Genomic DNA, 27,383 nt, shown 5'->3' on the forward strand with positions numbered 1-27,383 from the left:
ACATCCACGGAAGGCCGCCTCATCAGCGGTCAGCGATAAACTGGAGATGACCAAACCTCCACCGTCACGCCAACACGAACACGCCCATGCCATTACGACCCACGAATCCACGCGGCGGTCTTTCAACCGCGGTATTTCATTGGCAGTACACACCGCCGCGGTCAAAATACACACACCTTTACAAAACACAGCCACATTGGACAATTCGAAATACACACACCTGATACACATACACACACCACACCCACACATCCAATCAACTATAAAACACACACCCACATCACCCACAAACCCCCACTACTAGAAATTTGGAGAGAAGGCGAGAGAGAGAGAGAGAGAGAGAGAGAGAGAGAGAGAGAGAGAGCACAGCTATCGCAAACCCCAACACACAGAGGAACACAACATCATCACCCACACCACATCCACGCACAAAACACCACACACCACCACACACACCACACTCATCACCACAAACACCACCCCACACCACCCCATGGCACCCCAAAGACACCCCAGGTTCTCGGACCAAGAACTCAGGGTAATGGTGGAGGAAATAATCAGGGTAGAGCCCCAGCTATTCGGCACACAGGTGCAGCACACCACAATAGCCAGGAAGGCGGAGCTATGGCAAAGGATCGTCGACAGGGTCAACGCTGTGGGACAGCATCCCAGAAACCGGGAAGACATCCGAAAGCAGTGGAACGACCTACGGGGGAAGGTGCGGTCGATGGTGTCAAGACACAACATCGCTGTGCAGAAGACTGGCGGCGGACCCCCATCCACCCGAATTCACATCATGGGAGCAAGAGGTCTTGAACATTCTGCATCCTGCGGGCCTCGCTGGAGTAGGCGGAGGAATGGACTCTGGTAAGTCTAATCCCAAATACTTCACCCCCCCCAACCACCAGCATGCCAACCCGCACCCCCACCCTCACCCCAACCCCCCAGCACACTTCCACCCTGCCAATGTCTCACCAGCACAACCCACCCAACACAACACCAATCCCTGAATGCCAACACAAACCATGGACACCCATCACCCAAGCATGACCACTGCACATACCCAACCCCCCCCAAACCACCCTCACAACTCCTCCCACAAGGGAATGCCAGCACTGGGGGACAAGGGCACCCACAAATCGCACGTCATGGCACACACAGAAGCAAGAACCATACTCTTTTACCCCTGCAGGGCCCGAACGCCAACACACCGGCCAGGAGGGTCCAGATTTGTCCATCCCGCCCCCAGAACAGGCCCCCAGTGATGACAGCAGCTCTGTCGACCTGGAACCTGATGACCAGCCCGGACCATCGGGGACCTCTGGACAGTCGGTTCCCCACACACAGACACAGGCCGCAGCAGACCCAACCCCCTCTGGGAATACCAGCACAGCTCCCACCCAGCGGGCCCATGCCACTGTCTCCAGGACGCGTCAATCAGCGGTGTGTCCGCCACTACAGGGCACCCAGGCTGACCCACCACCCCAACAACAACAGGGACCTGGGGGCAGTGGTAGTGGCACGCCGTCCAGGGGACAGAGGCCCGGGGAAACAGGGCAACTGGGAGGGCTGCTGTGCCAGAGGGGGTTGACCGGCCCAGGGAACCCACTCTCCAAGAGGCCCTCACCACCATCATAGGAGCATACCACCGCTCCCAGGAGACGGTGGCGACGGTACTGGCCAGGTTCTAGGAGATCCAGGCACATCGGGACCGCAATGGGGACCATCGTCCTGGCCCTCAACCAGATAGTCACCACATTGCGGGACCATGTGGCACCCCAAAGGGCCCCTGTCACCAGCCCGGACGACAAACAGCCTACCACCTCCGCCGCGCAAGTGGACAGGAGGCCCCCACACCCCGACAGGCCACCAGAACCCCACCTCCTGCTGAAGATCAACCACCCCGCAAGCAGAACCTGAGATCACACAAGAAGACAGAGTAGGATGCCAAGACCCCCGCCAGCCTAAGATACCCCCTGATGTCATCCCACTGTCCCACATTGTCATCCTGTCCAACCTTGAACTGCCCCTGCTCCATCCTTCCACAGGCATATGGACATTGCACCTGTGCTACTGAGAACTGGACTCTGCCATGGACATTACTCCACCCCCACCCATCACCGTTTTACTATCACGGACCTATACGCAGCACTTAAAATAAATCACCAATTGCACTTCAAATGTCAGGAGTCTGCTTGTATTCTTTACAAATGTATTACACATAACGGTGCAACAATGTTCATTTACATTGTGATGACAACATACCAGTGTCAATAAGCATTAGTCCATGGGAAAACAAAGCAGAAGTCACGCTGTGGGTCATACAGCTCTGAAAAGGGAAGGGAAAGTCAAAAATCAGTGAAAAGGAACTGGGGGGAAACACAGAAAGTAGAGATGCAGGAGGCCAGAAGTAAATGTAAAATGGCGTGGGTGATTCTTACCTGGGTGCTACTGAAAATACTGTTGTATAACTGTGTCCCTGTTGTCCGTGTCGTCCCCGTCGTCTTCCTCCTCTTCACTCTCCACAGGCTCCACAGCTGCTACAAAACCACCATCTGGACCATCCTCCTGCAGGAAAGGCACCTGGCGTCGCAAAGCCAGGTTGTGAAGCATACAGCAGGCCACGATGATATGACACACCTTCTTTGGTGAGTACATGAGGGATCCCCCTGTCATATGCAGGCACCTAAACCTGGCCTTCAGGACCCCGAGGGTCCGTTCTATAATCCTCCTAGTTCGCCCATGGGCCTCATTGTACCGTTCCTCTGCCCTGGTCCGGGGATTCCTCACTGGGGTCAATAGCCAAGGCAGGTTGGGGTAACCAGAGTCACCTATTAGCCACACACGGTGTCTCTGTAGCTGTTCCATCACATAAGGGATGCTGCTATTTCGCATGACGTACGCGTCATGCACTGACCCAGGGAACTTGGCATTTAGATGGGAGATGTACTGGTCAGCCAAACAGACCACCTGGACATTCATCGAATGGTAACTTTTTCTATTTCTGTACACCTGCTCATTGTCTTTTGGGGGTACTAAAGCCACATGGGTCCCATCAATGGCACCAATGATGTTGGGGATATGTCCAAGGGCATAGAAATCACCCTTCACTGTGGCCAAATCACCCTCCTCAGGGAAAACAATGTATCTCCGCATGTATTTCATCAGGGCAGACAACACTCTGGACAAAACCTTAGAAAACATAGGCTGAGACATCCCTGATGACATGGCCACTGTTGTCTGAAAAGACCCACTTGCCAAAAAATGGAGTACTGACAGCACCTGCACCAGAGGAGGAATCCCTGTGGGTTGGCGGATGGGGGACATCAGGTCTGGCTCCAGCTGGGCACACAGTTCATGTATAGTGGCTCTGTCAAGTCGGTATCGAAGTATAATATGTCGTTCTTCCATTGTCGACAGGTCTACCAGCGGTCGGTACACGGGAGGATTCATCCTTCTCCTCGCAAGTCCCAGCGGACGGTGCCTAGGAAGGACAACATGGAGCACAGAGTCAAGCAACCCTCAGGTTCGTTCCCACAGCTTGCACATTACATGATTCGCTATGCATTGAATGGCTTGTATGAGTGGCAATGCAAGGCCTAGGCCTGTGTGACGCAGTAGAAATCAGGCCATGTGGGCCCTTGAAATGGCGGCTGCCTGACCTGTGAAGTGTGACAGTGGGATGTGAGGTCACTGCGCTGGCGTGGCTCACCGTGGCGGTAGGCGGTCGCCGACCGCGGCGCAAAGCAGCATTGGTTAACATTGAACCCTATGGGTCTCAGGAGCCAATGACGATGTGCGCAGGCGGTCGCGGTACGCACCGCCGCGGGCGTGACCGCCATTTTCCATCTGCTTAATCACTCGAGACCTGATCATCCACAGGAGAGGACCTATACTGCAAGTGCTGCTGGGACCTCGGTCTGGAAGAGACAATGGCTGCTGCGACTGGGGAAAGGGCCCCTGCCTTCACTTCAGAAGAGTTGGAGAAACTTGTGGATGGGATCCTACCCCAGTATGCGCTACTCTACGGTCCTCCAGACCAACAGGTAAGTACACTGGGTGCACGTTGAATGGGCTATGCCTGTGTTGTGTATGGTGGATGTAAGATGGTGGGGTGGGGAGCGAATGAGGAGTGCAAGGCACAACAGATGAGAGCATGTGCCACATGGCAGGGTTGGGGAGGGGGGGGCAATCACATCTAACATGCAGAAAAATGTTGAAATTTCCTTTCCCACCCTGTACATGTCAAATAGGTCAGCGCCCATCAGAAAGTCGACATTTGGCGTGCCATCGCCAAGGAAGTCCGGGCCCTGGGGGTTCACACAAGACGGGGCACCCACTGCCGAAAGAGGTGGGAGGACATCCGCCGCGGGACCAGGAAGACCGCTGAGTCACTGCTGGGGATGGCCTCCCAACGTAGGAGGGGTGCCAGTCGTACCTTGACCCCCCATATGTCCCGGATCCTGGCGGTGGCCTACCCCGAATTGGATGGGCGCGTGAGGACATCACAGCAGACACAAGGGGGTGAGTACCAGCACATACTGCTATCTTTACGCGCAGTGGAGGTGCCTGGGTGGGGGAGGAGGGCTGTGGGTGACATTAGGCCAGGGCGCTTTCTGTAGTGTAGTCCCCTCCTTTAGGCATGGTCCTGTGCCCCCGCCCCCCACCTCTGTAGGGTGCCAAGTACAGCAATCCATGGTCCTGCATCACCCATGTGCGCATATGTTGTCCATAGACCTGTTGGCCTAGTCACAAGTACTGAGTAGTGTACCCCGATTGCGCGGCGTAGTGCATGAGGCTCCTGTGTCTGTCCTCTCCGCCAACGGTGTTGACAATGCATGCACTCAACCTGTTTTTATTTCTCCCCCCACCCTTGTTCTTTGTCTTCTTGTGCATGTGTGCATTAGCATCATCAGGCGGAGGAGAATTGGCATCGGAGCACGAGGGAGCTGCAACTCACAAGGCCCTGGTGGGCCATGCTACAGACACCGAGGTCACCAGTGATACGGAGGGCGAGGGGAGCACCACAACGGGGACCCGTGGTGACACCAGCGACACCGACACGTCCTCGGAAGGGAGCTCCCTAGCGGTGGCGGCAACATCCGGGCCCTCCGCCTCTACAGGTACAGCCGCCACCCAGCGCACCAGCTCCGCCCTCCCAGCAGCCCCTCAGCCTTCGCTCCGTGCCCGCTCGCCCAAGAAGGCGGGCATCTCCTTCGCCCCAGGCACCTCAGGCCCTGCCCCTGTTACCCCTGCTGCCCTCAGTGTGGAGGTCATTGACCTCCTACAGACCATCATTGTTGGGCAGTCTACCCTTTTGAATGCCATCCAGGGAGTAGAGAGGGAGGTGCATCGGAGCAATGCCTACCTGGAGGGCATTCATTCGGGTCAGGCTGCCCATCAACGATCGTTCAATGCTCTGGCCTCAGCACTGACGGCAGCCATTGTCCCTGTTTCCAGCCTCCCTCTTCTATCTGCCTCCACCCTGTCTCTGTCTCCTGTTCCTCAGCCTATCCCATCCACACCATCAGACCAGCCTGCACACACCTCAACACCCAAGGGCAGCTCATCCAGACATAAGCACCACAGATCACACAAGCATTCACCCAAGCAACACCCAGATGCAGACATGCCAACAGTCACTTCCACCCCTGTGTCCCCCACCTCCTCGTCTCCCTCCTCCCTCCCTGTGACGTCTCCACTCACACCTGCATGCACACCACCATCAGCCAGTACTTCCATCACCAGCACACCCTCCAGTACAGTCCGCACATGTGCAGTCACCACCCCCACTGCCATTTACACGTCCCCTGTGTCCTCTCCCACTGTGTCTGTCACCCCCTCTTCCAAGACACACAAACGCAGGCAGCCACCCACCCAACAGCCAACCACCTCACGACAGACTACGTCACACGCACCTGCACCCAAAGACAGCACACCTGACTCTCCTACAACCACATCCTCTTCCTCCACTCCCATACCCACTACACCTACCCTTTACATTGGTCCTAAAAAACTTTACCTCTCCAAACTTAACCTCTTTGCCCCACCTGACCCACCCCCTCCATCTGCTAAGAGTCCCAAGAGCACCTCAGCCACCACCAGCCCTGCTTCAAGTGTCACCATTGTGCAGGGGTTTTGGAGTCCACCCTTTCCCAGCACAGATACATCGGCCAGCAGCAAGGGAACAGCCAGCCCCCCCCGGGAAGAGGACCTGTAAAATCAGGGGCCGCCACGAGAAGACTGACACGGCTGCCCCCAAGGAGCGAAGTCCTGGGCCCTCACCTGCCACAACATCCAGAGGAGGCAAGGGCCAGAGAGCCTCATCGAAGGAGGGCAAGGGCAGCAGGGGGGAGAAGTCAGCCAGCAGGGGCGCGGACCAGGAGGGGCCCACAAGCCCCATCCCGGGTGTGAGGGAGGACACCCACGGGCCCAGGACTCCGTCACAGAAGGGTCCAGCAACTGCACAGTCGGAGGGCGACTAAGCAGGGAGTCCTGGCCAGGTCTGGCTCCCTTGGATGACTGGACAAGCACCGCTGAAGAGGGCCCCGCCATGCAGAAAGACACCGCTGAAGAGGGCTCCGCCGTGCAGAAAGACACCGCTGAAGAGGGCCCCGCCGTGCAGAGAGGCACCGCTGAAGAGGGCCCGCCGTGCAGAGAGGCACCGCTGAAGAGGGCCCCGCCGTGCAGAAAGACACCGCTGAAGAGGGCCCCCGCCGTGCAGAAAGACACCGCTGAAGAGGGCCCCGCCGTGCAGAAAGACACCGCTGAAGAGGGCCCCGCCGTGCAGAAAGACACCGCTGAAGAGGGCCCCGCCGTGCAGAAAGACACCGCTGAAGAGGGCCCCGCCGTCTCAAGCAACGCTCCGCTGGGCCCCGCCGTCTCAAGCACCGCTCCGCTGGGCCCTTCCTGTCAAGTACCGCTCCGCTGGGCCCCGCCATCTCAAGCACCGCTCCGCTGGGCCCTTCCTGTCAAGCACCGCTCCGCTGGGGCCCGCCGTCTCAAGCACCGCTCCACTGGGCCCTTCCTGTCAAGCACTGCTCCGCTGGGCCCCGCCGTCTCAAGCACCGCTCCGCAGGGCCCTTCCTGTCAAGCAACGCTCCGCTGGGCCCTTCCTGTCAAGCACCGCTCCGCTGGGCCCTTCCTTTCAAGCACTGCTCCGCTGGGCCCCACCGTCTCAAGCACCGCTCCGCTGGGCCCCGCCGTCTCAAGCACCGCTCCGCTGGGCCCTTCCTGTCAAGCACCGCTCCGCTGGGCCCTTCCTGTCAAGCACCGCTCCGCTGGGCCCCGCCGTCTCAAGCACCGCTCCGCTGGGCCCTTCCTGTCAAGCACCGCCCCGCTGGGCCCCGCCGTCTCAAGCACCGGTCCGCTGGGCCCTTCCTGTCAAGCACCGCTCCGCTGGGCCCTTCCTGTCAAGCACCGCTCCGCTGGGCCCCGCCGTCTCAAGCACCGCTCCGCTGGGCCCTTCCTGTCAAGCACCGCTCCGCTGGGCCCCGCCGTCTCAAGCACTGCTCCGCTGGGCCCTTCCTGTCAAGCACCACTCCGCTGGGCCCTTCCTGTCAAGCACTGCTCCGCTGGGCCCCGCCGTCTCAAGCACCGCTCCGCTGGGCCCTTCCTGTCAAGCACCACTGGCCCATTGGCAGTCCCGGGTCTGTGTCGGGCAGGCCTTCACAACGCACTCTGCCCACCATGCCTCCTCCATGACCAGTGGTCTCTGTAATCCACCTGATGGACTGTGGCTTTGCACTCCCCAGGATGTAACAGTGGGCAATCCACCCACTGTAGAGACTTGTGAGACTGTGGCTTTGCACTCCCCAGGATGGCACGGTGGGCAACCCACCCACTGTAGAGACTTGTGAGACTGTGGCTTTGCACTCCCCAGGATGGCACGGTGGGCAACCCACCCACTGTAGAGACTTGTGAGACTGTGGCTTTGCACTCCCCAGGATGGCACGGTGGGCAACCCACCCACTGTAGAGACTTGTGAGACTGTGGCTTTGCACTCCCCAGGATGGCACAGTGGGCATGGTGGACCCTTCGTGGATCTGGCGTCGTGGACTCATGTGGCTGAGGTGCCCCCCCTTCCCTTCCCCCTGAGATGCCTGTAGTTTTGTCATCTGATGCCCCAGCTGTGTTCTCTCCAACGGACTCAGGTCTCCTGTGTGGGCTTTGCCCATGTGTTGATCCACTTTGGCCCACGGACAGTGGAAATTTAGGTGACTGTGCAGGACTTATTGCCTATGTTTATCGGTTTCGTTATTTTCTTACTTGTTTTTTTACTATTCATATTGCTATTTTACCATGACTTCAAAGAACCTCTTATATAAATAAATGTTGTTTCTCACTTTAATTATGTCTTTGCATTATTACGGGGGGTTTGGGTGGTGTCACTGTGACTTGGTGCTCTGCATTGGTGTGTAGATAGTTGGGGGGGGGTCGCATATGTGTGTGCCCGTAAGCTTTCCTCCTCCCCCCTCCCCTGTGTCGTAGGTGCAGTACTCACCGTTGTCGTCTGCGCCGGCGTAAGTACTCGTGGTAGATGAGCAGGTAGACAATAGCCGGTAGGATGTGTAATTCGGGCTCCATGCTGTCCTCCTTCCTCGTGGAGTGTGTATAGGTGAGCGTTTTCCCGTTCGTAGTCTGTTTCCGCCGTGTTTTTATCGGCGGGGCTCCCGCCCCGGAAAAGGTGGCGGATTGGTGAGTTGTGATAGGGTGGGCGGTACATTGTCTGCTGCCTGGCTGTTGGCGATGACCGCCGAGCTGTTTGTCTGTCCCGCCGTGGCGGGCGGAGTGTTAAAGTGGCGGCCTGTGTTGGCGGTTCCCGCCAGGGTCAGAATACCTTTTTTTTTACCGCCTGCCTGTTGGCGGGTTGGCCGCCGCTTTATCACCGGCCGCCAGGGTCAGAATGACCCCCTTAATAACTTGCCTAGAAGGTCACTGGGGGGTCGTATTTCATATGAGTGCCTGTTTGGAACACGAATGTATGTTCCTGATCTAGATGCTCCTGGTGTGGAGGCGGCAGATACGCCCTTTGACATAAATGATCGTGTCACTGTTTTGCAGGATTTACAACAATTCCGTGAAGATAACTCTTCTGCCAGTGCTGCCTCCTCAGGAATTAAGGATGAGCCAGTAACACCTACTGGTTGGATACCCAGGATTGGGGATCTGGTGCGTGAAAAGGTCGCAGTTAAAAAAGAATTTGGTCCTTCTTATCGAGAACCTGTCCCTGTGTTAGGGGTGAGCGGCACGAGAACTGTGATTTTACCGCCGCTGCGAGGGGCCAAAGGAAATCGCTTTGTTTCCATTGATAATGTCAAGTTACAACATGTGGCCGATTCTGCACAGCAGACCAAGAGGGACACCCAGTAGTTCCGGAATCCCTCTCACTACTGGGGAGGAAGTCCCGCTGCAGGTGATTTTCACCGACACTGTTTCCTCTCCGAGCTTGGGGAGGGTGGATGATGATCTTGCGATTGATCCACCGACGGCGATTAATATGGAATCTTGTGATCAAATTGCTGTACGTTCTACTGACGTTTCTGAACATGTGGTTTATAGCGTGCCACGGCGAGAGCCTCCATCTGCTTCTTTGGTTCACAGTTGCACCTTTTGCTAGAACTGCTTCTGGCTGCTTCAACGACGCTGATAATGATGTGTCCGGCTCCTCGTCCTCAATGTCTTCTGTCCACGGTCCACGACGGCTGCTGGGTTGGCTTAAACGCACATATTTTGTTTTTCCTTGGAACTATTTTTGGCTGTTTTTGCCCGTGGTGACTATTTTATTATGGTTGGGATTTGTGGTTACTTTTTTTCTGATAATACATGGTCATTTTCTTCCTGATCGATCTGACATTGAGCACGTGGAGACTGTGTTAAAACCGCATTTTTCGTCTCATATGGTTCGAAGAGACTTGTCCACAGTGAACATTTCTGCTATACCAGTTCCGGATGGAATTGTGTGGGATAAAGTAATGTTTGATATATATGGTCCCACTGAATTGATTCAAATACCGTATGTCCTCAAATTATTGATGAATGATATTGTTATACCTGGCATTGTTTCTGATGATTGGGATGTGAAAACAGTAGATTCTATGCTTACGGATTTGCAATATTATACTGTCTATGACGATGATGATGCTTACCAGTTTAGAGATAATCATGGTGACATGTTTTGTTACAACTATTATGGACACCACTTTATTCATAAAGCTAGTAGCCCAAAGTCCATGTTTAATTATGTGCAATTGGAACATTGCTCGACTCCTCCACAAGGGAGTTAAAAAACGTATTATGATAAATTTGCATATTTTTCAGGGCATGATCCACGTGATGCTAAGTCCTACTATTTTAAAGTTGCACCGTATTCTAATAAGCAAATGTTATTGACCGATACTAAACTACTGTATTCCAATTTGTTTGTATCTAAACTTTCGGTCGAGGGATATGAATACTGGTTTAAAACTGTTGACTTGAAAAGTGTTTGGGGTTCGAAAAATTGGCAAATGCGAGGCAGGGACACGTTATTTAGAGCATGTATTATCCCTGTGCAGATGATTTTCCTCAATGACACAGTACAACAGACTAGCTGTTTGGGCTTAGCAACGATTAGGGAGTTGACTTTGCCTAGTATACCTGTCCCTTCTAAATTAAAAAATTGGCAGCACTATGTGAATGCTACTTTCAGTGACTTTACACATTGGGTCCAGAATGGTACGCTTAACACTTCATCGTTACATCCAGGCAGGTGGTTATTATGGCCTGTAGACACTAATATGTGTCATCAACGTTTTGTCACCTCTTCAGGGGGGTTCAGGACTAGTAGGGCAGACCCTTGTTACGTTTCACCAGAACATGCTGATATTATAACTACATACAGTGTGGGGAAGCTTAGTCAGCAATGGTTGAAGTCATCCACGCTGGACGCAGTTAAGTCACATCTCACGTTACTGTCTAATGATACTGATTTACAAGATTTTTTGTCAGGTCCCAAACTACCACGGAAGAAAAGGTTCTTATACGAGGTTGATAATGAGATTTGGAACCTTTCACAACAAGAGGCTGCAGCCCGGTTGAGTCAGATTGATCAAGAAAATCTGATGCAGACTTTGAGGGTCATTCTGACCCTGGCGGCCGGTGGCCGCCAGGGCCACCGACCACGGGAGCACCGCCGACAGGCTGGCGGTGCTCCAATGAGCATTCTGACCGCAGCGGTTCAGCCGCGGTCAGAAGCGGAAAGTCAGCGGTCTCCCGCTGACTTTCCGCTGCTCATTGGAATCCTCCATGGCTGCGGAGCGCGCTCCGCAGCCATGAGGATTCTGACCCCCCCTACCGCCATCCAGTTCATGGCGGGAAAGGGGGGTCGCGGGGCCCCTGGGGGCCCCTGCCGTGCCCATGCCAATGGCATGGGCACGGCAGGGGCCCCCGTAAGAGGGCCCCAAAATGTATTTCACTGTCTGCCTTGCAGACAGTGAAATACGCGACGGGTGCAGTAGCACCCGTCGCACCTTCCCACTCCGCCGGCTCGATTACGAGCCGGCATCCTCGTGGGAAGGTCGTTTTCCCCTGGGCTGGCGGGCGGTTTAACTGGAACCGCCCGCCAGCCCAGGGGAAAACTCGTAATACCCGCCGCGGTCTTTTGACCGCGGCGCGGTAATTTGGAGGGCGGGATCCTGGCGGGCGGCCTCCGCCGCCCGCCAGGGTCATAATGAGGCCCTTTGTCTGTTGTTGATAATGGCATGCATACCCTTTCTGACCGTGTTTACACGATTGACAGCATTGTTTCCTCTGCCATTGACATTATTAAATCGGACATGTCTTCTTTATATCATGGGCAGAGTCAGACGCGGTCCATCATGCAGCTGGGTTGGACTCTTCAGACCTTGAAGGCGGGTCGCGTTCCATGGCAGCACGTTCGTGCCAGAGAGATCTTTATCTCTTTTAATTTGACTCGTCAACAACAACTGATGGCTAAAAAGGAAGCGACATATGTTGTGTTAAATATTGAGAAATTAGAGAAACTGCCTTTCACGGTAGCTGAGATTCCGTCAGCTGAGTGGTTGATTCATGGGGTTATTAATTTGCCTATCTCTACTTTGCAATTTACTTCGTGTTTGAAGCACATTCCGGTGGGTAGATATGAACTATTGGGAGACAGTTACATACACGAGGTGTGGGACCTTCCCTTTCAGTACAGATGTGTTAATGGTTTGAAGGAGGTTTTTCTTAGCAGCAGCGAATGCGAAGCTTCTGTCAGCCATTCAATGGTTTGTAAACAGCTGTCCTTGCACGGGGCGTGTAACGCTTCGATTGCTAACTTAGCTTGTTATCTGAAGGGAGTTCCAGTCCCGGTTATTAAAAACACTTTCCAGGTGCTTTCTAACGGCAGTTACATTGTTCTTAACAGCGAACGCTGCTGTGGCATGCGTGCCGGAATAGTTTACATCGTCGTTGTCAACAAGGCCGTTACGTGCTGCGGGAATGTGTTGTTTCCCCCCACTCAATTTAGGGAGGTAGCGGACATCTGGCCTCATATTGCTACTTCCAAGGTTGATTTCGACAAGTTGAGTCGGCTAAAAGCTTTATTGTTTCAAAAGCATGTGGCCCTTACATCTGCTAGCGAGACCTACGCACTTCAGGTGGCAAGGTCATCGGCGGAGATACAGTCCCTTTTGAATACTAACTTTCCAAATCACTTCGGTGAACTTGTGGGACGTATATTTAATGCATCCAGCACTGCTGGTATTGCACATTTTTTCAAAGTCGTTGGTGTTGGTTTTGCTCATACCTTCTCTTCCATATTCGGTTTGATACCTTCGGCTATACATTCTATTTTCGGAAGCATTTTTGGGGGTTTCCCGATTACTTTGGCTTTATTGGCTGGAGTCTTGCTGTTGTTACTATTTTTTCGCAATGGCTGTCCCGTCACAACGAGATCCTGTATTGCTGCTCCCGTCAGCGCAGCTGTGTCGTGAACGCATGATGCAGCATTTTGGAGCGACACTCCTGGGATATTTGGAGTGTGACTGGTCTCTGTCATTCAGACCGGTTTGGATTGTGTGCAACCCGTGTTTCGATGACTTTGGTGCTCGTTTGAACATGCACTGGCTCTCTGTCTCTCATTGCAGCGCCCTCCAATGGTCGATGCTGATCTGTTGATGTTCCCGATTAGGGCTCATTCCCAGACTTGTGCACTACGGATGCGCTTGCTTCGTGAGGCAGTTTATGAGATTCCCTTCCTGGAGGAAGATGGTATTGTCTCTTTCATAGGCCCTGAATGGTTTTGGGGCTTTGGATCACACCTGCTCCATGGTACTTTGTGGCGTGGATCTTCCGATATTGACATATATCGAAGTGGAGGAACTCCTGCGTTCTATTGCTTCTATCTAACGATTGGATTTTTACGAAATTGACACTATATTGAATTTGGCTTTATGATCACATGTTACCTAAATTTATGACTTTGTTGTCTACTCACCTTGTCGAAATAATTGTTTTAGGTATTGTTTATATTTGGGGCATCCTTTTATATTATTGGAACCACTTGCTACCGACAAGGGGAGGGTGTAGTGTGGTTAGTTTTACGTATTCATTGCGCTTTAGCTTCAGGCTTTAGGCCTTTGTACACTTTGCCCTGAATATATTTTATTCATTTGCTGACAGCTTAGAGCCTCTGTGCACTTTGCTCTACATGCTTTTTATTAGGCTTCGTACTGTTATTTTTCAAGTAGCCAGTTCTACGGTGTTGTTTTTTTTATTCATATCACACTGTTTTGCCTACTTCAGCACTGGAGTTCTCCATAACATATTTACTCTGTGCTTCAGTCAAGGATACAGTCTGGTACATTGCCGATAGACGTGGTAGGAGTTTAGACTTGGCATTCCTGCGTAGGGACATTTTGTGATCACGATGACATGTTAGTTATAAAATCACTTCCTTGTCCCAATACACGCAAGAGGGAGATTCCGACCAGGGAACCACAACCAGACGCTGACTGCCTCGTTGCAGATGCTGAACCAAGATCACAGGTCTTTGCTCAGGTATGAGGGCTGATGTCTCCACAGTGATTCTAATAGGCAAGCTAGAAGCTTAACATGCTGTGCTCTAAATAGAACAAGCAGAGGGAGAGTAGAAACTGTTAGACAATATGATAGCTTTGTTCTTATGTTTTACTCTCCTGGTGACTATTACAATCCTACTGTGTTGTATCGTTCTGGTTATTGCGGCTCCCGCCTTAATATCTAAAATACAGTCGTTTTATTAAAAAACATTATATAAAACTTATACTGTCTTTGTCATTTGTATATGAGATCATATTGGAAATAAGAGAGTTGGTTTGGATCTGAGTAACCACGACTTCCCTGAGAAGTTCCAAAGATGTCATGCGCTCGGCTGCCGAATCATTCCTTCCACATGGGAGAAATGAGGCACTGCTAGTTAGCCGGAGCAAAAACCGGATTTAGGGTGACAGAGTTCTTTACATGTGGGTCAGACTCAGTCCCCCACACCGTTATAGATTCTGCTACCTAGAAATCCAGTAGTCTCATTTAGAATAATGAGAGCCCACGCGACACCCCCACCCTCACCCCCTCCCCATCACACCAACCCCTAGCAAAAGGCTCACCATCACAACCCACTCATCCCAACACCAAGCCCTGCATGCGACCACAAAGCATGGACACCCATCACCAAAGCATGCCCACTGCACACACACATCACCCCCACAAGCCACACTCACAAAAGCCCCCACAAGGAAATGCCTGCACATGGGTACACGGACACCCACCCAGCACACGAAATGCCACACACAGAAGCAATAACCATACCTTTCTACCCCTGCAGGACCCGAACGCCACCACACCGCCACGGAGGGTCCCGAGATGTCCATCCCACCCCCAGAAGAGGCCCCCAGCGATGACAGCAGCTCTGTCTCCCTGCAGCCAGACGACCAGCCCGGCCCATCGGGGACCTCTGGACAGTCGGTTCCCCACAGACAGCCACAGGCTACACCAGACCCAACCCCCTCTGGGAACACCAGCACAGCTCCCACCCAGCGGGCCCATGCCTCTGTCTCCAGGACACGTCAATCAGCGGTGTGTCCACCACTACAGGGCACCCAGGTTGACCCACCACCCCAACAACAACAGGGACCTGGGGGCAGTGGTAGTGGGCACACCGTCCAGGGGACAGAGGCCCAGGAACACAGGGGAACTGGGAGAGCTGCTGTGCGACAGGGGGGGACAGGCCCGGGGAACCCACTCTCCAAGAGGCCCTCTCCACCATCATGGGAGCATACCACCGCTCCCAGGAGACGATGGCGACGGTACTGGCCCGGTTCCAGGAGATCCAGGAACTGCAGAAGGAACGGTACATGGGGTTCAGGAAGGAACTGAGGAACATCGGTTCCGCAATGGGGACCATCGTCCTGGCCCTTACCCAGATCGTCACCACATTGCGGGACCATGTGGCACCCCAAAGGGCCCCTGTCACTAGCCCAGGCCAGGAACAGCCTACCACCTCCGCCGGCACTAGTGGACAGGAGGCCCCCACACAACGACGGGCCACCAGAACCCCACCTCCTGCAGAAGAAGAACCACCTCGCAAGCGGAACCTGAGATCTCACAAGAAGACAGAGTAGGATTGCAAGACCCCCGCCAGCCTAAGATACCCCCTGATGTCATCCCACTGTCCCACATTGTCACCCTGTCCAACTTTGAACTTCCCCTGCTCCATCCTTCCCCAGGCATATGGACAATGCACCTGTGCGACTGAGAACTGGACTCTGCCATGGACATTACTCCACCCCCACCCATCACCGTTTCCCAATCATGTACCTATATGTAGCACTTAAAATAAATCACTTATTCCACCAAAAAAAACAGGAGTCTGCTTGTATTTTCAACAAATGTATTACACATAACGGTGCAATAATGTCCAGTTACTTTGTGATGACAACATACCAATCTCAATAAGCTTTAGTCCATGGGCACACAAAGCTGATGTCTGGCAGTGGGTCATACAGCTCTGAAAAGGGAAGGGAAAGTCACAAATCAGTTAACAGGAACTGGGGGGAAACACAGACAGTGGAGACGCATGAGGCCCTCAGTAAATGTAAAATGGGGTGGCTGATCCTTACCTGGGTGCTACTGAAAGTATTGTCGTATGACTGTCTCCCTGTTGTCCGTGTCGTCCCCGTCGTCTTCCTCCTCTTCACTCTCCACAGGCTACACAGCTGCTACAACACCACCATCTGGACCATCCTCCTGCAGAAGGCAGGCACCTGGCGTCGCAAAGCAAGATTGTGAAGCATACAGCAGGCCACGATGATATGGCACACCTTCTTTGGTGAGTACATGAGGGATCCCCCTGTCATATGCAGGCACCTACCTAAACCTGGCCTTCAGGACCCCGAAGGTCCTTTCTATGATCCTCCTAGTTCGCCCATGGGCCTCATTGTACCGTTCCTCTGCCCTGGTCCTGGGATTCCTCACTGGGGTCAGTAGCCACGACAGGTTGGGGTAACCAGAGTCACCTATTAGCCACACACGGTGTCTCTGTAGCTGTGCCATCACATAAGGGATGCTGCTATTTCGCATGACATACGCGTCATGCACTGACCCAGGGAACTTGGCATTTACATGGGAGATGTACTGGTCAGCCAAACAGACCACCTGGACATTCATCGAATGATAACTTTTTCTGTTTCGGTACACCTGCTCACTGTCTTTGGGGGGAACCAAAGCCACATGGGTCCCATCAATGGCACCAATGATGTTGGGGATATGTCCAAGGGCATAGAAATCACCCTTCACTGTAGCCAATTCGCCCATGTCAGGGAAAATAATGTAGCTCCGCATGTATTTCATCAGGGCAGACAACACTCTGGTCAAAACCTTAGAAAACATAGGCTGAGACATCCCAGATGATATGGCCACTGTTGTCTGAAAAGACCCACTTGCCAAAAAATGGAGTACTGACAGAACCTGCACCAGAGGGGGAATCCCTGTGGGTTGGCGGATGGGGGACATCAGGTCTGGCCAGCTGGGCGCATAGTTCATGTATGGTTGCTCTGTCAAGCCGGTATGTAAGTATGATATGTCGTTCTTCCATTGTCGACAGGTCCACCAGCGGCCGGTACACGGGAGGATTCATCCTTCTCCTTGCAAGTCCCAGCGGACGGTGCCTAGGAAGGACAACATGGAGCACAGGGTCAAGCAACCCACAGGTTCGTTCACACAGCTTGCACAGTACACGAATCGCTATGCATTGAATGGCTTGTATGAGTGGCAATGCAAGGCCTAGGCCTGTGTGACGCAGTAGTAATCATGCCATGTGGGCCCTTGAAATGGCGGCTGCCTGACCTGTGAAGTGTGACAATGGGATGTGAGGTCAATGCGCTGGCGTGGCACACCGTGGCGGTAGGCGGGCGAAGACCGCGGCGCAAAGCAGCATTGGTTAACATTGAACCCTATGGCTCTCAGGAGCCAATGACGATGTGCGCCGGCGGTCGCGGTACGCACCGCCGCGGGACGCACCGCTGCGGGCGTGACCGCCATTTTCTATCTGCTTAATTACTCGAGACCTGATCATCCACAGGAGAGGACCTATACTGCAAGTGCTGCTGTGACCTCGGTCTGGGAGATACAATGGCTGCTGCGACTGGGGAAAGGGCCCCTGCCTTCAGTTCCGAAGAATTGGAGAAACTTGTTGATGGGGTCCTCCCCCAGTATGCGCTACTCTACGGTCCTCCAGACCAACAGGTTAGTACACAGGGTGCACGTTGAATGGGCTATGCCTGTGTTGAGTGGGGTGTATGTAAGATGGTGGGGAGGGGAGCGAATGAGGAGTGCAACGCACGAAAGATGAGAGCATGTGCCACATGGCAAGGTTGGGGAGGGGGGGCACTCACATTGACCAGGCAGAAAACTGATGCGATTTCTTTTACCACCCTGTACATGTCACATAGGTCAGCACCCATCAGAAGATCGACATTTGGCGTGCCATCGCCCAGGACGTCCGGGCCCTGGGGGTCCACAACAGACAGGGCCCCCACTGCCGAAAGAGGTGGGAGGACATCCTCCGCGGGACCAGAAAGACCGCCGAGTCTCTGCTGGGGATGGCCTCCCAACGTAGGGGGGGTCCAGCCGCCAATTGACCCCCCTGATGTCCCGGATCCTGGCGGTGGCCTACCCCGATTTGGATGGGCGCGTGAGGACATCACAGCAGACACAAGGGGGTGAGTATCAGCACATTCTGCTTTCTTTGCACGCAGTGAAGGTGTCTGGGTGGGGGAGGAGGGCTGTGGCTATCTCCAGGCCAGGGCGCATTCTGTAGGCTAGGCCCCTCCGTTAGACACGGCCCTGTGCCCCCGCCCCCCACCTCTGTAGGGTGCCAAGTACAGCTATCCATGGTCCGGCCTCACCCATGTGTGCATTTGTCGTCCATAGACCCGTAGGACTAGTCTCAATAACTGAGTAGTGTACCCCCATTGCGCGGCCTAGTTCAGGGGGCTTCTGTGTCTGTCCTCTCCGACAACGGTGTTGCCAATGCATGCACTCAACCTGTCTTCATTTCTCCCCCCCCCCATTTTCTTTGTCTTCCTGTTCATGTGTGCATTAGCATCATCTGGCGGAGGAGAAGTGGCATTGGAGCACGAGGGAGCTGCATCTCACATGGCCCCGGAGGGCCATACGACAGACTCCGAGTACACCAGTGAGACGGAGGGCGAGTGGAGCTCCACAACGGGGACCCGTGGAGACGTCAGCGACACCGACACGTCCTCAGAAGGGAGCTCCCTAGCGGTGGCGGCAACATCCGTGCCCACCGCCACAACAGGTACAGCCGCCACCCAGCGCACCAGCCCTGCCCTCCCAGCAGCCCCTCAGCCTTCGCTCCGTGCCCGCTCGCCCAGGAAGGCGGGCATCTCCTTCGCCCCAGGCACCTCAGGCCCTGCTCCAGTTACCCCTGCTGCCCTCAGTGAGGAGGTCATTGACCTCCTCAGGACACTCATTGTTGGGCAGTCTACCCTCTTGAATGCCACCCAGGGTGTAGAAAGGGAGGTGCATCGTAGCAATGCATACCTGGAGGGCATTCATTCGGGTCAGGCTGCCCATCAGCGATCGTTCAACGCTCTGGCCTCAGCACTGACGGCAGCCATTGTCCCTGTCTCCAGCCTCCCTCTTCTGACTCCCTCCACCCAGTCCCAGTCTCCTGTTCCTCTGCCTATCCCATCCACACCATCAGACCGGCCTGCACACACCTCTACACCCAAGGGCAGCTCATCCAGACATAAGCACCACAGATCACACAAGCATTCACACAAGCAACACCCAGACATGCCAACAGTCACTACCACCTCTGTGTCCCCCACCTCCTCATCTCCCCCCTCCCTCCCTGTGACGTCTCCACTCACACCTGCATGCACACCACCATCAGCCAGTACTTCCATCACCAGCACACCCTCCATTACAGTCCGCACACGTGCAGTCACCACCCCCACTGCCATTTACACGTCCCCTGTGTCCTCTCCCAGTGTGTCTGTCACCCCCTCTTCCAAAGCACACAAACGCAGGCAGCCACCCACCCAACAGCCATCCATCTCACGACAGCCTCCGTCACAAGCACCTGCACCCAAAGACAGCACACTTGACTCTCCTACAACCACATCCTCTTCCTCCACTCCCAAACCCACTACACCTACCCATCCCTGTCCTCCCAAAGTCCTTTTCCTTTCCAACCTTGAACTCGTTCCAATCACTGACCCACCCCCTCCATCTGGTAAGACCAAAAAAAGCACCTCAGCCACCACCAGCCCTGCATCTACTGTGACCATAGAGCAGGGCTATTGGAGTCCACCAGATCCTAGGGCAGGAACATCGGCCAGCAGCAAGGGGACAGCCAGCCCCCCCCCTGGGAAGAGGACAAGGAAGAAAAAGGCCCGGCGCGACAAGCCTGAGACGGCCGCCACCAAGGACAGTAGCCTTGCCCCGTCACCTGCCACATCATCCAAGGGAGGCAAGGGCCACAGAGCTCCAGCGAAGGAGGGCAAGGGCAGCAGGGTGGAGAAGTCAGGCAGCAGGCGAGCTGCCTAGGAGGTCCCCACCAGCCCCATCCCGGGTGTGACGGACGACACCCACGGGCCCAGGACTCCATCACAGGAGGGCGCGGCGACCGCAAGTTCGGATGGGGAATGAGCGGGAAGTGTTGCCCAGGTCTGGCTCCCTAGACACACAGGACAAGCACCGCTGAACAGGGCCCCGCCGGGCCAAGAACCGCTGAACAGGGCCCCGCCGGGAGGAGCACCGCTGAACGGGCCCCGCCGGGCCAAGAACCGCTGAACGGGCCCCGCCGGGAGGAGCACCGCTGAACAGGGCCCCGCCGGGAGGAGCACCACTGAACGGGCCCCGCCGGGCCGAGAACCGCTGAACGGGCCCCGCCGGGCCAAGAACCGCTGAACAGGGCCCCGCCGGGAGGAGCACCGCTGAACGGGCCCCGCCGGGCCAAGAACTGCTGAACAGGGCCCCGCCGGGAGGAGCACCGCTGAACGGGCCCGCCGTCTCAAGCACCGCTCCGCTGGGCCCTTCCTGTCAAGCACCGCTCCGCTGGGCCCTTCATCTCAAGCACCGCTCCACTGGGCCCTTCATCTCAAGCACCGCTCCGCTGGGCCCTTCATCTCAAGCACCGCTCCGCTGGGCCCTTCCTGTCAAGCACCGCTCTGCTGGGTCCTTCATCTCAAGCACCGCTCCGCTGGGCCCTGCCGTCTCAAGCACCGCTCCGCTGGGCCCTTCCTGTCAAGCACCGCTCCGCTGGGCCCTTCATCTCAAGCACCGCTCCGCTGGGCCCTTCCTGTCAAGCACCGCTCCGCTGGGCCCTTCATCTCAAGCACCGCTCCGCTGGGCCCCGCCGTCTCAAGCACCGCTCCGCTGGGCCCTTCCTGTCAAGCACCGCTCCGCTGGGCCCTTCCTGTCAAGCACCGCTCCGCTGGGCCCTTCATCTCAAGCACCGCTCCGCTGGGCCCTTCCTGTCAAGCACAGCTCCGCTGGGCCCTTCATCTCAAGCACCGCTCCGCTGGGCCCCGCCGTCTCAAGCACCGCTCCGCTGGGCCCTTCCTGTCAAGCACCGCTCCGCTGGGCCCTTCCTGTCAAGCACCGCTCCGCTGGGCCCTTCATCTAAAGCCCGCTTCGCTGGGCCCTTCCTGTCAAGCACCGCTCCGCTGGGCCCTTCATCTCAAGCACCGCTCCGCTGGGCCCCGCCGTCTCAAGCACCGCTCCGCTGGGCCCTTCATCTCAAGCACCGCTCCGCTGGGCCCTTCCTGTCAAGCACCGCTCCGCTGGGCCTTTCATCTCAAGCACCGCTCCGCTGGGCCCCGCCGTCTCAAGCACCGCTCCGCTGGGCCCTTCCTGTCAAGCACCGCTCCGCTGGGCCCTTCCTGTCAAGCACCGCTCCGCTGGGCCCTTCATCTCAAGCACTGCTCCGCTGGGCCCTTCCTGTCAAGCACCGCTCCGCTGGGCCCTTCATCTCAAGCACCGCTCCGCTGGGCCCCGCCGTCTCAAGCACCGCTCCGCTGGGCCCTTCATCTCAAGCACCGCTCCGCTGGGCCCTTCATCTCAAGCACCGCTCCGCTGGGCCCCGCCGTCTCAAGCACCGCTCCGCTGGGCCCTTCCTGTCAAGCACCGCTCCGCTGGGCCCTTCCTGTCAAGCACCGCTCCGCTGGGCCCTTCCTGTCAAGCACCGCTCTGCTGGGCCCCGCCGTCTCAAGCACCGCTCCGCTGGGCCCTTCCTGTCAAGCACCGATCCGCTGGGCCCTTCATCTCAAGCACCGCTCCGCTGGGCCCTTCCTGTCAAGCACCGCTCCGCTGGGTCCTTCATCTCAAGCACCGCTCCGCTGGGCCCCGCCGTCTCAAGCACCGCTCCGCTGGGCCCTTCATCTCAAGCACCGCTCTGCTGGGCCCTTCCTGTCAAGCACCGCTCCGCTGGGCCCTTCCTGTCAAGCACCGCTCCGCTGGGCCCTTCCTTCAAGCACCGCTCCGCTGGGCCCTTCATCTCAAGCACCGCTCCGCTGGGCCCCGCCGTCTCAAGCACCGCTCCGCTGGGCCCTTCCTGTCAAGCACCGCTCCGCTGGGCCCTTCCTGTCAAGCACCGCTCCGCTGGGCCCCGCCGTCTCAAGCACCGCTCCGCTGGCCCCTTCCTGTCAAGCACCGCTGGCCCATTGACAGTGCCGGTTCAGTGTCGAGCAGGGCTTCAGGGAGCACTCGGGGCACCATGCCTCCTCCAATCACAGTGGAGTCGGTAATCCATCTGATGGACTGTGACTTTGCACCCCCCAGGATGGGACAGTGGGCATGGAGGCCCCTCGTGGATCTGGCATCGTGGACTCATGGCTGGCTGAGGTGCCCCCCCTTCCCTTCCCCCTGAGGTGCCTGTAGTTTTCTCATCTGATGCCCCTGCAGTGTTCTCTCCAATGGTATCTGGTCTCCTGTGTGGGCTTTGCCCATGTGTTTGTGCACATTGGCCCACGGACTATGGAACTTTGACGGAATGTGCAGGACTTTTTGCCTATGGATATCTTGTTGACTATCTTCATTCCTTATTTTTGTATCTTTTATATGGCATATTTGCCATTCCTTCTATGGAGCTATTTATACATATATTTTTTCGAACATTTAAATTGTGTCTTTGCATTATTCCGGGGGGTTTGTGTGGTGTCACTCTGACTTGTTGCTCGGCATTGGGGTGTAGGTATTTGTGGTGGGGGGGGTGGGTGTATGGCGCATGTGTGTGCCCGTAATCTTTTCTCCTCCCCCCTCCCCTGTGTCGTAGGTGCAGTACTCACCGTTGTCGTCTGCGCCGGCGTTCGTACTCCTGGTAGATGAGCAGGTAGACAAGAGCTGGTAGGATGTGTTATTCGGGCTCCATGGTGTCCTCCTTCCTCGTGGAGTGTGTATAGGTGAGCGTTTTCCCGTTCGTAGTCTGTTTCCGCCGTGTTTTTATCTGCGGGGCTCCCGCCCCGGAAAAGGTGGCGGATTGGTGAGTTGTGATAGGGTGGGCGGTACATTGTCTGCCGCCTGCCTGTTGGCGGTGACCGCCGTGCTGTTTGTCGGTCCCGCCGTGGCGGTCGGAGTGTTAATGTGGCGGCCTGTGTTAGAGCTAGAATACCATTTTTTTGACCTCCGGCCTGTTTGCGGGTTGGCTGCCGCTTTATCACCGACCGCCAGGGTCAGAATGACCCCCACAATCTCCTAAATGCTTTGGTTAAAATACATCAGGTTGTACATGATATTTTGTAAAGCATCACATGTACTTCAGATATTCCAGGCCTAGGACAGTACACAGGGGCATTATTTACCGACAGCAGCAGTCTCAATAAGTGTATATGATAAATCCGTGTGCCATACCCAGTAGGGCTGCCTTCAGCACATCCAGCTATGCCTCTGCTCCCCCAACTCACCTGAGTTTTCCCTGTGTCTTATATGGTCAGTCCAGCACTTATCCAGCTATACTAATGTACTCACTCCAAATTTAAGTGGCTGGCAGTATCTCATCCATGAGAGATTCTTGATCGATGGGGGCTGGAGTGCAGTGTCCACAGGTTGTCTTTTGGTGTTGGTACTTCTTATTCTGGGTGTAACAACTAGGAAGGTCATGGGAGTTGAGGATGAATTATGTTTTATTTTCATGTAAGCCTCTGAGGTTGAATTCATAAAGTTTAATGTCAAAATACTGATATTTGGGAGCACAATTATCTTTTAAACTGTCCTCAATCCTAGATTTTTTTCTATTTTTCCCACAAGAAGAACCTTCTTCCTACGTTCTGATTTTCCAATTTCCTCTAATGTTTCCTCCAGAAAAGTGAAGAAAATGCATGCTTTTGCCAAAGTTTGAGGTTTGAAGGGCAGTGTCGATAAGAACAGATCATGGGATCCCCTCAAAGCACACCAACATGGACATTCCTGGGTGTCTGATTTTCAGAAATGTCTGCATTTTGGAGATTTGCCCGGTTGGCAGTAGACCACAGGCTCAAAATCCACAGCTACCCACTTTGCAAAAAAAGGCTTTGTTTTGACTGGGAAAAAATGGATCTGTCCATGTTGTGTTTTGGAGCCGTTACTGTTGCTGATGCTGCTTTCACTCACACAAGTGGTCTACGATATTTATTGTGAGAAGTGTGGGAAGTGGGTTGTAGGAATTTTGTGGATCGCTTCGGGCTCCAGAACTTTCTTCCCCAGAAATCTGAGAAAAATGTGTGCTTTTTGTTAATGTTTGAGGTTTGAAGTGCATTGAAGGTACGAAACGATAGGGGGCTCCACATAGGCCAGACCACCCTGGACTTGTCTAGTTGTTTAGTTGTTGGCAGTCTCTAGGTTTATTAGGTTTTTCTGGGTGGTGGCAGAATCCAGACCCAAGATCCACAGCTCCCCACATTCCCAAAAAACTGTAGATTTTGAGCACACAAATGTTGTCTCGCCATATTGGGTTGGAGCCACGCACACACGTGAGGCACCGTTATCAGAAGAAGTGTGAGAATGCTGGCTGAAACGAAATGTGGATCTCTGCAGAATCTTGAACTTTGCCTCATAGAAATGTGAGGACAATACATGTCTCAGCAAAGTCTGAGGTTTGACAGTCATCATGGGTAAGTAAACATCATGAGATCCAAGCAAGGCACACCAGCTTGGTTACCCCTAGGTCTCTAGTTTGGAGAAAGGTCTGTTGGAGTAAGGTCTGGGTTTGGTAGGTTTCTCGTAATGGTGGCCGAGCACAGGTCCAAAATCCACAGTTATTCACATTGTAAAAAAAATAATTAAAAAAGGCAGTTTTAAGAGTAATCATTTGATCTGTCTTTTCTACTGGGGCGCTAGGCCCACAATTCACAGGTGGAGTACTGCTTTTATTGGGGCAAGCGTGGGAAAGCTGGGTAGCAGGAAATTTGAAGATCCCCGCAGATTCAGAACTTTCATTCACAGAAATGAGAGGAAAATGTGTGTTTTTGCTAAAGGGACAAATTTTAACAATTGAAAGGTTTTGTAGGAAAGAAACGCTAGGGGGATCCACACAGGTCAGACCACCCTGGGCTCCTCTGGTTTTCTAGTTTTCAGCAATGTCTGGGATTGGTAAGTGTTTCTGTTTGAGGTTTGAAGGTAGTGGTTGGTAAGAAACCGTAATTAGATCCAAGCAAGACACACCACCCTTGATACCCCTGGATGTCTGGTTTGTAGAAATGTATGGGTTTAGTAGGTTACCTGTAGTGGTGGCCGAGCCCAGGCAAACAATCCACAGACACTCACACTGCAAAAAGAGTTGGGTTTGAGCACAAAAATGTGTTCTCTCCATGTTTGATTTTGGGGAGTTTCCTTTCGTGGGCGCTAGGCCCACCCACACAAGTGTTGTACCATTTTTATCAGGACACAAGTGTGGCAATGTGGGTGGCAGGAAATTTGTTAATCGCCACAGATTCTGGAACGTTTGCTCACAGAAATATGAGGAAATGTGGTTTTTACCAAAGTTTGAGGTTTGAAGGCCATTGTGGGTAAGAAATGTTAGGGGGATCCACAAAAGCCAGACTACCCAGGACTCCCTGGGGTATCTAGTTGTCAGAAATGTCTAGGTGTAGTAGATTTTCCTGAGTGGTGGCTAATCCCAGGCCCAAAATCCCCTGCTACACATATTTTTTAAAAAAGGGGGTTGGTTTTTAATGGAAATATTTGGTCTGCCCATGCCGCGCTTTGGGGCCTTTTCCTGTCACGGGCTCTAGGCCCACCTTTTTTATTGAGACAAGTGTGTATACTGTATGGTAGGAAATTTGTGTATCCCCATAGATTTTGGAATTTTCTCTCACAATGTGAGGAAAATGTGTTTATTTTGACAAAATTGAAGTTTGTGGATACAAAATTACATAAAGGGATGAACACAAGCCAAACTACTCTAGAGTCGGTGGAGTGTCTAGTTTTCAGAAATGTCTGTATTTGGTAGGTTTGGTTGGCGGCTGAGCCCAGGCCCAATATCCACAGCTTACCACATTGCAAAAAAAAGATTGGTTTTGAGTAGAAAAATTAGATCCATCCTTGTTGAGTTATGGGGTCTTTCCTGTTGCAGATGCTAGACACATCCACACAAGTAGGGTACTGGGACAAGTGTGGGAATGCTGGGTGGTGGGTAATGTGTGGATCCCCACAGATTTGAGAAGTTTCTTTTAAAGAAATGTTAAATCCAGGATTTTTTAAGGGGGGCAAATCACCCATGAGGGTCTCAAGGCGCTGAATTGTAGGCAAGGGGAGATTTAGTGATTTGTCCAGAATCACAGAATGTTGAGCCGACGCCAAGACTCAAACCTGGTTCCACCAGCTCTGAAAACAGAAGCTAAGGCAATTACCCCACATCCTCTTCCTCAAGGAAAAGGTGCGTTTTTCCCGTTTGAAGAGCATTGTGGGTAAGAAAAGACCAGGGGATCAATTCAGGGAAGACCATCCTGGACTCTATGTGGTGTTGAGTTGTCAGAAATGTTTTGCTTTAGTATGTTTCCCTGGGTGGTGCCTGAGCTTAGACCCAAAATCCCCAGCTACCCATATTACAAACAAATGGTTGGTTTGGAGTGAAAAATTTTCATTTGTCGATGTTGAGTTTTGAGGTCTTTCCTGTCACAGCATTAGGCTCACAGACACAAGTTGTGTACTGTTTTTATTGGGACAAGTATGAGAATGCTGGGTGGTAGGACATTTTTTGATCCACACAGATCGTGGAAATTTCTCTCACACAAATATGAGGAAAATGCCATAGGTAATTATGATATAATGCACTTGTATTATTGTGGATGGTATGCATTTGACAGAGTTCCAGTGAGCCAAACTCTAAATCAGGCCCTTTGTTAGGAACTACTAAAAATTACTATTTCTTCTTATGTTCCTCAGAATTTTGAATACATTGTAGCCTCGCAATGCAAATTTGCACTGAAGAAGACAGTTTTAAATTCATGTTTGTGATGGAGCACCTGTTTGCCAAACTCAAGGTCATCAAACTATTGTGAGTAAGGCAGAGCAGAGGAAGGAACGTATTGTCAAATGACTGGCCAAGATAGGCTAAACAGAGAGTAGGAGGTCATGTTTTCGCCAGTGGTTAGCATGCATTGTGTGGTGAGTGGTCGCTACAGGGGTGACAGGTTGGTGTTTTCAGTAGATGCCAGGATAAAACTGATAAAGCTTCTTAAAGAGGATCAGTGAAGGGTTAAATGCAGGGTGTAGTGTGTGTGATGGCAATTTGTGGCCTAGGATGTACAAAATGGTAAACAGAGGTGAGGAAGGTCCTCTCTTGGCAAAAAAACAAGAAAGGAATGTGACTGTTCACAAGACATCCTCTTTGTATCAAGTAACAAATAAAAGCCTAATTG

General features: G+C 53.7%; 1 protein-coding gene across 1 annotated transcript in view; it reads left to right on the forward strand.

The window, feature by feature from the left end:
- The window catches only part of LOC138296310 (long-chain-fatty-acid--CoA ligase ACSBG2-like), a 424,825-nt gene that overhangs the window by 199,302 nt on the left and 198,140 nt on the right, over window positions 1–27,383 (forward strand). The window lies entirely within an intron of this gene.

The sequence above is a fragment of the Pleurodeles waltl genome, chromosome 1_2 (genome assembly GCF_031143425.1).
Source record: "Pleurodeles waltl isolate 20211129_DDA chromosome 1_2, aPleWal1.hap1.20221129, whole genome shotgun sequence".
Classification (NCBI taxonomy): Eukaryota; Metazoa; Chordata; class Amphibia; order Caudata; family Salamandridae; genus Pleurodeles; species Pleurodeles waltl.